We start from the raw sequence: 13517 nt of genomic DNA on the forward strand, positions 1-13517 counted from the left end.
GCTTTTCCCTACAGATGCTAAAAATACCCAGAGCACTGAAAACAAGCAGGGCGTGCCGGCGTTGGGGACGGACACTCAGCCACTAAGCCGCTTTAGCACTGGCTCTGCAGGGACAGCCACTGGCTCATCCATCTCCTCCCTGGGTTGGGTTTTGGATTCTGCCAGGACCCCGTTGACGCGGGGCTGGAGACAAGGGGGCAGCTGGTGGAAGAGAGGAAATGAGGGAAACGGATAACTGTTTGTTTGCCCTGACTTGCTGCTCTCTGTAGACGTGAACTAAGATATGTCAAGAGATCAGAGCAGCAGCGCAGATTAGCTGGGATTTAAACTAAAACTCCTTACCAAGAAATCACCTAGACAAACCCTCCTGCATGTGTTCATGAAGAGGCCTAAGGACTACATCATTCAGAGAAGGTTAGTGTGCATGCCGACCAGGGCCACGACCCAGTGTTATTCTTCCAAAACAAAGAAAAATCCAAACCCAGTAGAGTTGAACCACACAGGGAGCCAGGGTCTTCCACATTCAAGCGTGTGCCTCTCTTCTGTGTCTGAAGAGGTCCATGTCTTGGCATCCCGTGCTGAACAGCTACAGTCAGAGAGGCTGCTTGCTGTGGGTTGTCTTATCAAGACCGTGTGCTCTTGGGGGTTTTCAAGAGCTTGCCAAGGGATTGCATGACATGATCAGCTAGGTTATGGAAATATGTAACTCATAACAGATCTGACCTTTCCTAGACTGTTTGGAATCACCTTGTGTCTGTTTAACAATATAATGAACCCTACTGGTGAGAGCATGCAGGTCACAGCTTTGGCTGAATGAATGGAACTGACTTGATGTTGCTAGAGAGATGGTCAGAGACAGGAGACACAGGGGCAGTGACTTCTTACCGAGTCGGAGGATGCCTGGGCTTCACCTAACTTCCATGTCTTCCATTGGTAATTGCGACTCGATTAATAGATTGCCCAGAAGTTGGTCTCAGAACAGTCTTTCCCTTGGCCTGTTGATGGCAGGATCCCCGGATTTAAATGAAAAAGCTAAGCCTCAGAGGATAAGCTGAGTCAGTCCTTGGGACAAGATGTACTTTGCGTTGTTTCCTTCCATACGTGAGGGGAAGAGTATGTGCGTACCCTGGACATATGCTTCTCATTGGAAAATTCAGTCGAATGGCTGTCTCCCTAGGCTTGTTCTCATGGAGAGCCTTTGGCACCTTTTCAAGCCTCAAGTGAAGTCATCTGAGCTTCCAAATTGCTAGGTGGTCGCGCCCAAGGAGGAGGGCAGAGGCAGGGGTGTGTGTCTCTTTGTGGGTGGGAGTTTCTTTCTCAGGAGCTTATGAATATGAAAGAAAGAAAGACAGAAAAGAAAAGAAAAAAAGAAAAAGCAGCAGTGTATTGTCTATTTAATCTGCATTGCCTAAATGTGGCAAAGAATTTAGAAGGTTTGTGAATTAAGACAACCACATCATAACAGTAACAGCAACAATAACAGAAGGGTCCAGCCTTTGCTTCATCATAACAGTAAAAGCAGCAGCAACAGAAGGGTCTAGCCTTTACCTCATTATAACAGTGACAGTAGCAGAAAGGTCTAGCCTTTACCTCATCATAACAGTGACAGCAACAGAAGGGTCTAGCCTTTACCTCATTATAACAGTGACAGTAGCAGAAAGGTCTAGCCTTTACCTCATCATAACAGTGACAGCAAGAGAAGGGTCTAGCTTTACCTCATTTTAACAGTGACAGCAGGAGCAACAGAAGGGGCTAGCCTTTACAAAGCACTTCCCGCGTGCCAGGTTGCTTCCCTGTGCAGCGTACATTTTAGCACATTTAACCCACAGACAGTAGGTTTTATAGTCACACTTTTCTGTTTGCCTTCTCCTTCTCCGAGCTAAAATCAGGTCGGTTGGCTGAGTGCCCTTTCCAACTGCACTCATCCAGACTTGGTTTTTAATAGAGTTTAATTGAAGACAGCCATGGGTTGTACGTTTGGAGACATCCTCCTCTTTTGCTCTTAGTTCTTTGAGGAGACTTGAGTGTGAGGCCCGAGATTTAATCATTTGAGAGATTCTGTTATACGTTAAAGAGGAATAGAATTGTTAGTCTTCGGACCCTTGCGTCAGCGCATTAGAAATGGTTTAATTTTGTGTTGGTTGATCTCAGTTTTCATGAAAAGGAGGGGCATGGGTGTCCAGCGTTTCTCTTACGCTTGGACTGCTGATGTCAGTGCAAAGGCTGAGTTCTCTGGGAGGGCTGGGTTTAGTGACGTGAGCCCAGTTGCTTCTGGTTGGAATGGCCTACAGCCATGTTCCCTTGGGCTTTCTTCTGCCTCTGGTGGGGCTGCAGAGCGAAAGGCTTCCCAGGAGCCAAGGTCCCCCGCCGTTCTGGGAGCCATCACCCAAACAACGTTCCGGAGTAACGGGTCCCTAAGGGAAGCCTTGTGGAGGCATCCAGCCGCAGGCGTGAGCCTGCCTCACAGGGCCTGGGGTTCTGCCTTCTCCTACATCTGTTGTGCATTCTGTTACTATTTAAAATTTGGAGTTCTGAGCAGAGAATGGGCTCTTGGAATGGAAGGCTGTGGTGCTACTGATCATATCTTCAAATATAAGATCAGGTGAAGGCTTGAATTTGAACTAATGGGCACTTGCCTGGCTTAGTGTGTCTCTATTCTATCTTAAAACTTATAAACAAGCGTCCACATTCTGTACAATGCTCATTCTGCTTGCCTGTCATGTGCACATACACGTGTTCCACATTTAGCAGTGGCTGCTTGAAACTGATCAGAGATCATCTTAAAGAAAACCCGCACTAGAAAGAAAGAAATGGTGTTTCCAGCCCTCCCCCCACACACCTGGAAAGTTAGAACATGTAGGTATCTCAGATGGGTGACTCAGGGTCAGAACAGAGTCAAATAAAGAAAGGCCTTCTGCTTGTTTACAGTCTGAACTGATTGGCAAACTGGACAGCAGGACCTGGGCAATGGTCAAATCCATCCCTCTGTGTGCCCACAGGCCTGCCTTGGAGGGTTCCTCCCCAGAGGCTGTTAGAGGTTCAGGTTCTGGGCCCTGTGTGATGGTCCTTTCAGTTTGTGACTCTGCACTTGTGAGGGTGTCAGCAGGAGAGCGGCAGTGTCGAGGGTTGGCCACTTAGCAGTGAGTGTAGCACCGGAGAAACAGCTGGCCCTTCTGAGCCTCAGGGACTCCATGCTCATCTCTTCACCTCCTCTTTCTCATGATCCAGTGCATGCTGACACCTGACACCCCTGTGTTCTGACAACCCTGTGTGCTCTGAGGCCCATTGTGTGCTCTGTCAGACACCCACTGTGTGCCCTGTCTGACGCCTACTGTGTGCTCTGTCTGACACCACTGTGTGCTATGTCTGACACCCACTGTATGCTCTGTCTGACCCTCACTGTGTGCTCTGTCTGACACCCACTGTGTGCTCTGACACCCACTGTGTGCTCTTCCTGACACCTACTGTGTGCTATGTCTGACACCCACTGTGTGCTCTGTCTGACGCCTACTGTGTGCTCTGTCTGACACCCACTGTGTACTCTGTCTGACCCTCACTGTGTGCTCTGTCTGACACCTACTGTGTGCTCTGTCTGACCCTCACTGTGTGCTCGACACCCATTGTGTGCTCTGTCTGACCCTCACTGTGTGCTCGACACCCATTGTGTGCTCTGTCTGACCCTCACTGTGTGCTCGACACCCATTGTGTGCTCTGTCTGACCCTCACTGTGTGCTCGACACCCATTGTGTGCTCTGTCTGACCCTCACTGTGTGCTCTGTCTGACACCCACTGTGTGCTCTGTCTGACCCTCACTGTGTGCTCTGTCTGACACCCACTGTGTGCTCTGTCTGACAACTACTGTGTGCTCTGTCTGACACCCACTGTGTGCTCTGTCTGACACCTACTGTGTGCTCTGTGGTCCTAGCCTGTTTCATTCCCAACTCACTCAGCCTTGAAGACATCTCAGAGGATGAGTGACAGAAGTATTGTGTCTTATGTTGGTTGAAAAAAAAAAAGAGAGAAATTGAAGAAATTTACAGTTTCTGTGCTGTACCTGGGCTCTGTTGCTGACTTGTGCAGCCCGGTATGTGGTGTAGGAATGATGAAGATGGTCCTTTCTCCTAGGGCTGTGATGAATGAACTCATGAGCTAACTTACTCCTCCAACATGTCTCATGTCACATCAGAGTGTAAACACTGGTGCCCCCTCTATTCCCTTAGCCTTCCGCATTGCAGCTTTCCTGACCCCATCAGGATCCTGGCGTCTCTGTCCACCTGTTCCAGTATTTATACTAGTGCTGCACTCCTCGAAGCCTCTCTCTGCCTATAAGAGACCTTTCTCCTGCCTTTCCCCACAGCTCCATTGACCTGTAGCAGTTACATAGGTTTGCTGGAAATGTGAGTCAAAACGAGGGACAGGACAGAACGGCACCATGAGGCACGTGAGAGGGTCTGTCCTGCTGAGGCAGATCCGACTGGCTCAGCGTAAGCGCTGCCAGCTTCCAAAAATATCAGTCTCAAATTAAAACAGACTTAAAGTTAAATCAAGATGTGCACTTATGTAAGTGGAAGAAATATAATTTGTTTATAATTTCAAAGATAAACATGTAAGTTCATAAATTGACAACAGCAGTGGTTTGGTTCTTGCTGTCATTTGGCATCTCTGTTTTTAAACACTTAACTATTTTATTTTGAGATCATTTTAGACATACCAAAGAATTGCCATTTTTCTCCTAATCTGGTTGTATGTGTACCAAGAGGTCAAGGGTTGGGTGTCTCCCTTTGTGGTGCTCCACTGTGTGTGTGTGTGTTTGTGTGTGTGTGTGTGTGAGAGAGAGAGAGAGACAGAGACAGAGAGACAGAGACAGAGAGAGAGAGAGAGAGACAGAGAGAGAGACAGAGACAGAAACAGAGAGAGGGGATCTCACAGAACCGGAAGCTCACTTTGGTTGTGTCAGATTGCTTGTAGAATCCACTTATCTCTGCCCGACCCCGAGTATTTAAGTTATAGACAATCACTGCCATTCCCAGCTTTTCGATGGGTCCTGTGGTTCAGAATTCATGCCCTTATACTGTGTAGCAAGTCCTTTTCCCATGCCGAGCCAGCTCCCCAGCCCCTGACCCAGCTTTTCTCCAACTGCATCTTCTGTAGACATAGAAACGTCTTGGGCCAACCCTGTGGCTGCTCACTGAGTACCACTAAGAGGTAAACTCCTCACTGACACTTCCGGTCAAGAACTTCCTATCCAGAGCACACCTTGTCATCAGTGTGTCCCGCCCGTAGCCTGTGTGCCACATGCGCCCCAGAAGAGCTATGGATACAGCACCGTATAAAATGATAAATGAACTTAAACATTATGGGGTTTTGTTTGTTTATTTTTTAACCATTTTTTTTCTTGTTCTAACTCAACTGCCTGGTTCTTAATTGTGAACACTGTAGATCGCAGAGTCACGGAGTGAGGTAAAAAATTGCTGCCCTGCCTTGGAAAAGAAATGCTGAAAGGAGTGTGAGCAAGAACTGTAGCGCGCTACGCTGTGCTTTTTTAATGTGTTTGCTGCAGCTGGTGAGCCGCAGGTGGGAACATTAAAAATAAAAGCATGAGGCACCAATTCTGTTTGCATCCATTCTACCAAGAGATGTGCAGCAGGGCTCTGGTCCTCCCCCAAGTGGTCCAGGACCTACTGCCCTCTCTCACTTCCTCCACAGATCTGTAGTTTACAGGGCAACCTGCCCACGATGGGACCAAAGGCATAGCACATACATCCCAACTGCACCTGAACCTACCCAGACGGCTTGCCTGCAGCCATGTGCCCGCATCCTTTGTGCCGTCGTGTGGCATAGGGAAGCAGGCCCACAGAGTTAGGAAAGATGCAGGACTGGAATAACAATACCCAACTTAACATGTCAGTGGCAACCTTTGCTGCCACTTAAGGAAGTAGCCTAGTGGAGTGGGAGAAGTGAGAGGATATGATTTGGACAGACTGCTTAATTGGCTTTCTCATTGGTCAGCTATAGACTGGGTGTCGTCATACCCAGCATGGGGCTGATGAGAGGGCTCGGTGGTGATGGAAGTCCTTGCTGCAGAAGCATGAATACATTACTTTAAATTTCCAGCACCCATATAGAAGTCCTGGTAAGGCCATGCACCCTTGTAATCTCAGGGCTGATCAAGCAAAGCCAAAAGGATTCCCGGGGCTCACTAGCGGGCTAGTGTAGCCAATCAGTAAGCTGCAGCTTCAATGAGAGATCCTGACTCAAAAAATGAGGTGCAGAGTGATAGAAGACATGTTGATTCTGCCCTGCATAGGCATGTATTGCATGTGTGCACATGCAACCACACACACACACACACACACACACACACACACACACACACACACACAACGCATGCATGGATAGAAACACATACACACCAAAAGCACTTGATGGTACTAAATAGTAATGACAGCCATAACTAACTAAACAGGACTGTTGGCCAAGAAATTTTTGAAGGCCTTCACATGATAATTGGGCGCCATAGTCATCCCAGTTTTTCAGGCAAGGAAAATGCTCAGAGAGGCTTAGCGACTTTGACAAAGTCACACACGTGGAAGGTAGGAGAACAGGATGAAGGTCTGCAAGGGGCAGGCTGTAAGGCTGGTGCTGTTGGTTTCTCAACGATCCTTGTTTAAGGATCTGTGGACACAATACCACCACCCTGAGTGTGAAAGGGCTGCCCTGGTGAGTGACAGCTGATGTCAGAAGAACACAAGGAGGTTGAGGTGCCCTCATGAGGAACTTTCAAAGTCATATCGCATGCTGAGAGCACTTGCCTTTTGTTTCTCTTGATCCTTCTGATCACGAAAAGATCAAATCCTGCTAACATGCTGTTACATCCAGCAAATAAGAATATGTAGCCAGTCTGAACACAAATATTTTCTGTTATCTTTATTTTCCTGTTGTAGTCATGGCAGGACAGACTGGCTTTTCATGACAGAGGCAATGCAAAGCTGTCCCTTGGAATGCAGTTTGTGTCGTCCCCTCTGGAGGAATAGCAGCTGAGGTGGCTCTGACACTAACTACAACATGGGGTTGGAAAGGCTGTACTTGTGTGTAAGATGGCCTTTGGTAGGCTCCCAGTCGGTGCAGAATCTGTGGCTCACACTCAACTCATGTCAAGGTCGTGGGGAGCCAACAATGTCACTCCCACTTCTCTTTTGTTCAAAGAAATGAGCCATTTGTGGACGAGGTAAACTAACCGTTCCCCTGAAACTGTGTTAGTCAAGCTGATGGCTCAAGCAGGGACAGGAGAAGTGGACATTCATTTCTGTCTTCACTGAACCACAGAGTCTGAGTCATGCCGCTGGGATGGGCTCTGGGGTCAGAGCCTGCCTCGGGACTGTGGGGAGGTAGGGACTTGCCCATGATGACAGTGTGGAGGGCAGCTTTGGGGTGGCTTCCTCTGCTCCTTTCTACCCTAGCCCCAGCATTGTAGTCTCTTCCCATAGTAGTAAGTGGACCGCATTATCATGCTGTGAAGTATAAACTGAGTCACGGTAGACATGCTAGCTCAAAGTCAGATTGCCCAGCCTGCAGACAGTTCCCCAGTGCCTCACCATTGCACGGGACACCTTGAGTTACAGAAAGAGTCCGCAGAGACAGAGGGGAGAAGGCTGTCTCCAAAGCCCCTTTTCTAACAGGGCTGTGCTGTCCAGTGCTCACTGTAGAGAGTGTCAGTTGGAAGATAAGCTGCCTGGGTCTACTACAGCCAGCTAGACAGGTTCTGAAAGAGTAAGAGGTTCTGCATCAGTCAGACTCCACCGGGCTATGCTGCAGGAGCAAACTTCCCCCAATTTCATTGGATCCCAGCAACTGAAATGTGAACTTCAGGTTTTGAATGTGTATTCTAGGAATGGAATCCATACCAAGAAGTAGCTCCTTCCTGGGTGCCTCTTATAACAGAGAACCAAAGAGAGAAGACAGAAGTATGGGAAGACTTTTAAAGCTTCTGCTTGGAAGTAGACAGGGGTGACTTCTGTGTTTATTTGATTTCCTAGAGGTTCTAAGACAAGAATCTGAGCTCACTTAGCTTATTTGCAGGAAACCCCAATAATGAAGTGGGGGGGGTGAGCCAGAGAAGGACCAGCAGCTGAGACAGATGGGCCACAGAGCTCTGGATCACCCTGGGCTTTGTGTTGACAAGTCTAGGCTTGCTTGGTTAATGTTGAAGCTGTTTTGGGAGTGCCAACTCTGCAGTGCATCAGGCTGTGTGAACACAGGCAGACTGGCCTTATTCTCACTTCTGATGGGCCCTAGGTGAAGTCAGTTAGAGATGCCAGCAGGTGACTGCTGACCTGTGGTCATTGGTGCAATATGGCAGAAACACTGAAGGCTTGAGATTGCGGACATTTTATTGGCAAAACATGTGTTTAGGGACATGCTATCCTCCATAGAGATACAGAAAACATTTGAACATGAAGGGAATTTCTTCAGATAGCATGAACTATGAGGTATTAAGTGCTGAGAGCTCTTCAGGGGGGAGAGGGAGTGGCCATGTAGACCTAGGGGTGGGGCTTATCTATGCTTTGTATGATGCTTAGCATTCCTTGCCTCTAATACTTCTGAATACTTCTCTCTATTAACAACCAAGGCCCAGAAATCTATGCTAAGCTGAATGCAATCTTTGGTGGTGGGAGACTTGAGGTACTACACAGCTGGTGTGGGGTGTGCTGCCTTAGCTTTCCTATATACACACTGTCTGACTATAGGGCTGTCTGTAACCTTGCTACACTGTCTTCCGAATGACGAAGTAGGAACAATGTCAAGGGCTTGGAGGTGCTTAGAGTTAGAGTTTCTGCCAGATCCCAGCCCAAGAGGTCAAGCATGTCTTTGCCCCATGATTTCTAAGGGAACCAAGGGAAATGACCTTTGTGGGTATTGTTTCCTGTCTCACCAATGTTTGATGTGTGAGTTGTGCAAAGGGAACAGGATATGCTTTCTGGTTCCACAGGTCTCTGCCTCAGTGATGTCACCTGTGAAATAGAGATCACAAATTTTTTTTTTGTTGCTGCTTGCTATAGGAGGCCACTTGTTTGTTCTAACTGAAATAGATCTCTATATATCTAGAAAACCTAACTAACATAACTACAAGCTTGACTATTATAGATGACTATCTATTAACCTGTATTTCTTAATTATACATTACACTTTTAAATGAGCTGCACAAACACAATACCTTAATCAAGAGCCGGAATACATGTATACAGTATAACAAAATTGACCTTAAATTTGAATCAATAGACCAAGATCCATACCAATGCAAAGAATCCATCTCTATAGCATATTCCCTTTTAAATGCAAACAAACATTTATAAACAATATTTGGGAATTTGAGTGGAGTTCTCTCCAAACTGCTTCCTGATTTTTGTTAGGTGAAGAAATTTGGGGAGGGGTGTTAATGGTGACCTTTCAGGGGGGATCTTGGTCCAGCAAACCACATTAATCTGGAAGAATTCCACAGGTTCTCATCCTTTGTAGGAACAAAAGAAGAACCCCTTTTCCAAAGCAACAAATCCTTAGACCCAAAGATTGAAGTCATGACACCTTTGAAGTATATATGTTGGCTTGGCTTAGCAGCCTGTACAGTGAAATGTCTCTCTGTACTTAGCTCCTTCACAGCCAAATATTTTAAAGAAAACATAATAGTATACATAATCCAAACTCTCTGTGTATATGCCATCTTTATGTGGATTATTTTCTGTACTCCTTTAATCTATGACTATTGGTACCATGTCTCTTTATAGACTTTACCATTTTTTAAACCATTTACTTCTTTTTATAACTGTTTATATTCTTTTTTCCTCTCTCTCAAGCCTATGTACATTTATCCCACACTGTGACCCATGTAGAGGTCTTTATCTGAATCTGTCTTTATTGTGTATCTGTAATTATTTTCTGACCAGAAGCACCTTTTGGGTTTTTTTTGTTTGTTTGTTTGTTTGGTTGGTTTTTTTTTTTGTTGTTGTTGTTTTGCTAAGCAGGCATGGCTAGGGCCAACACGGCCCTGTTTGCTTGCTCTGCCCAGTCTAACATGGCATAAGCATGTTCACTGCCTCTGAGAGCCATGCACATTGCCCCACTTTTAGGCACACACAACAGGGCTATGTTGCCATTAAACAAGTTGTAGCACTCTGCTCACAGACCCCATTTAAATGGACCTCTGAAAGAGTCAGAGCTGTTTGTGCTAGTGAACCAGGAAGCCTTCTTAAAGGAGCCATGCAATTTCTGCTGCTACCGCTGAGTCAGGAAGCCTTCTCTTTAAAAAAAAAAAATCATGCATCTGCTTGCTTCTAGCAGACAGAGTCCACCTGAGAAAATAATGCTACCAAAAGGTTATGCTTAACTCTGTTCTTTTGTGTCTAGACTTCCTGTTTAAGCTTTCTCAGGTTTTACATGGATATAGTTGACCATGTTGGCTTGCCAATTTTTGTAGGTCACTTGTTCATCCCTGGCAGCTCAGGCCCAAAATAATCACACAGAAATTATACTAATTTCAACACTGTTTGACCCATAGCTTAAGTGTATTTATAGCTAGCTCTTATATCCTAACCTAACTCATCTCTATTATTCTGTGCATCACCACAAGGCTGTGTCTTACTGGAAAGGTTCCGGCAGATCTGTCTGTGGTGGCGGCTACATGACTTCTGTGACTCTGCCTTCTTTCTCGCAGCATTCAGTTTAGTTTTCCCCACCTAGTTGTACTCTACCCTATCACAGGCTAAGGTAGCTTCTTTATCCATTAACCAATAAGAGCAACACATATACAGAAGGACTATTCAGTTTTGTTGTACCTGCATAATGAGACTATACCACCTTGGTGGTGTCTTGTGTTAGGCTTGGTCTCAACAGCTCTTTGTGATGTCCACCTCAAAGGGCTGTTTCAAGGACTGAGAGTTGCAAAGCCCACATACCTTTACATCCACAGTGGCCATACTCAGAAAGTGGCTGGGGAAAGAGAAACAGAGCTCCTAGGCACCATGGTCTTGCTGGCCTTGTGCAGCCTTGCAGCCCTGCTTCCTCCATAGCTTGGGATGGGAAGGGATGAAAAAAAAGCAGGTGGGGACATCTGTTCAGTAAGTACATGATTTTCTTCCTGCTTCAGCTCCAACCCTGACTTGAAACCTGACCAGCAAAGTGTGTTTGGGGCAAGTTCCTTTCTTTCTGTGCATTGTGAGCAATTCCTATAAAGCATCTACTTTCAAGTTCAGTCCTGTCCATCATTCCCAGATGGCCAGATTAGTTAGCAGAATCCTGAGGAACCCATATCCTAGAAGCCCATCTCTTGGAGGGGTCCACAATCTGTCTGTTAGTCTCAAGAGTATCTCTGACAAACTGCACACTAGAGACCCCTTTGCCGTGAGTGAGTTGTTCTTAGCAACTTGTCCAAGTTCCAGGTGTTCCCTGTTCTTGTCATTTCCCTCATTGTCAGATTGCTGACCGCCTCCCGCTCAGACCTGCATGGTGGGCAGCAGGCTGGCTCTGTCCTCCAGGGCAGAATCTGGGTGCTACTCAGTTCTGTTTGGGCGATGCCTGCCTAATCCCTTAACCAGCTCTCATCTCTGCACATTCCCAGAGATGACTTCTTTTCCCTCCCTCGCCTTCCCACTCCTGCCTCCTCCACCGTCCATGTTTTCTTCTTACCCATGCTGCACCTGCCCCCTAGTCTGGGGAGGCAGCACACCTTCCCAATAAGGGAAGGGTTGTAATAGCGCAACACAAGTTCAACGTCAGGCTCAGAGTCTCCCTTGGCCTACTGCAAACCAGTAGAGTTACCCAGCCTCTCCGGGCCTTTTCTTTTCTTTCTTTTTTTTTTCTGTGAATGGGAATACAGTAGTCACCACTTACAGACATGAAAAGATTTAAAGAAGCCAGATACCTGGAAAGTACTTTCAATGTGTCTAGCACATAGGAAGCCTTCCATGGTGGTCAGCTAGCATCAATGGCCACAAGTGATGAATGTCAGCTAAAGAGGATGGAGAGGCTGTGGCTAGATATGGGTGGAATCAAGCTTCCAAGAGGCCTGGAGCAGAAAGTCCAGTCTGTCATGCCTCTGCTGTGATTCCAGCAGCAATCCTCAGAAGCAAAATGCCAGATGGGAATTAAGGGTTTAGCATAGAATGGGAATATTCTTGTCCAAGAAATATTTCTGAAATGATCAAATACATACTAAATGTGGTGGTAGTGGTCACAGTGTGTCCCGTGTTCTCTTCCAGATATTTCTGTATATACCAGCTGATTATTTTCTACCACAGCACCATGTGTTATTATTACCAGAAATACTCCTTGTGTGAATGAGGCGTTTGAAATTTAGTGCTCTTAAGACAATTTGCCCAAGGTCATGCAGCTCATGAGTGTCAAAGGGAGAGCTGAATGAGTCTTGGGTGGCACGCCAACAGACGTCACCACCCACACTAATTCAGATTATCCTGCCATGTCTCTTTATAGCTGTGACTGGGAGGCAAGCTAGGCACCTTTCTTTCTCAGACACAATATTGCCTGTGCAATTCTTGGATTGGGACTGAAATGCCCCAAAGTGAGGCCGGACATACACTATGAAACAGTGACACATATATGAGGACTAGCTGTGAGACGGGGACCTCAGGGGACCCTTTGGAGGCTTACCCTGGTATGGGGGATAGACACATGAGCTCATCTGTGAAATGTCCATGCTGTCCACATCCCGGGGCAGATATCTCCAGCTTGGGTGCCTCTAGACAGAAACAGAGGCTCTGTTCCCCGTGCCATATCAAAGTCACGTGTGACAGCTGGACTCCTGCCCGCTCTGGTAAATCCTTCCAGTATCTTCTCTGTGATAAGACTGCATTTCACTATGTAGATCATTGCAGTGGCTTCTCTCTGAACCTGAAACATTGCCCAAGTACAGTTTGGAATGCTTGCCAGAGATTACGGGAGCAATGCCAAGAGGTGTTCTCTTGTGGCTCAAGAGGCCAGCCATGTGCCATGTTAGAGAGTGTGCTCATCGGCTTAGGATATGTTCAGTTCTTTCATAAAGTATGTAGGTGAACTCTGGGTCTCTGTGACCTTGGGAGCCAAATGAGGTGAAGCTGAAAGAGTCTCTGTCCATCCCTTTCTCCCTTCCACTTCCCTGCTCATCCTCTCCACTCCTTTCCTCCTTCCCCCTCTCTCTTTCTTTCTACATTTTTGTGTGTGTGCATATGTGCACTAATATGCCACAGTACCTTCATGGAAACCCTTCCTCCTTGTTTGAGGCAGGGCCTCTTGTTTGCAACCGCATTCACCGGATAGCTAGCCCTAGAGCTTCTGGGGACCCTACTGTCCTTACCTCCCATCTCACCATAGGAACATTCTGATTAGGACAGGCACCACCACATCCAGCTCTGCATGGGTAGTCTCAGATCCCTGCACTTGTGTGGCGAGTGCCATACCTCTTGGGCCTCTTCCCCAGCTCCTAGGTAAGTTTTTTCACAGTGGATCTTTTCAGAACATTTGACCTCCAG

General features: G+C 46.8%; 1 protein-coding gene across 1 annotated transcript in view; it reads left to right on the plus strand.

Moving 5' to 3' along the window:
* Slc1a2 (solute carrier family 1 member 2) overlaps positions 1-13517 on the plus strand; it is a 130167-nt gene that overhangs the window by 33889 nt on the left and 82761 nt on the right. The window lies entirely within an intron of this gene.

Source organism: Microtus oregoni, unplaced genomic scaffold (genome assembly GCF_018167655.1).
Source record: "Microtus oregoni isolate MIOR12 unplaced genomic scaffold, Mior012 000031F_ref0000149, whole genome shotgun sequence".
Classification (NCBI taxonomy): Eukaryota; Metazoa; Chordata; class Mammalia; order Rodentia; family Cricetidae; genus Microtus; species Microtus oregoni.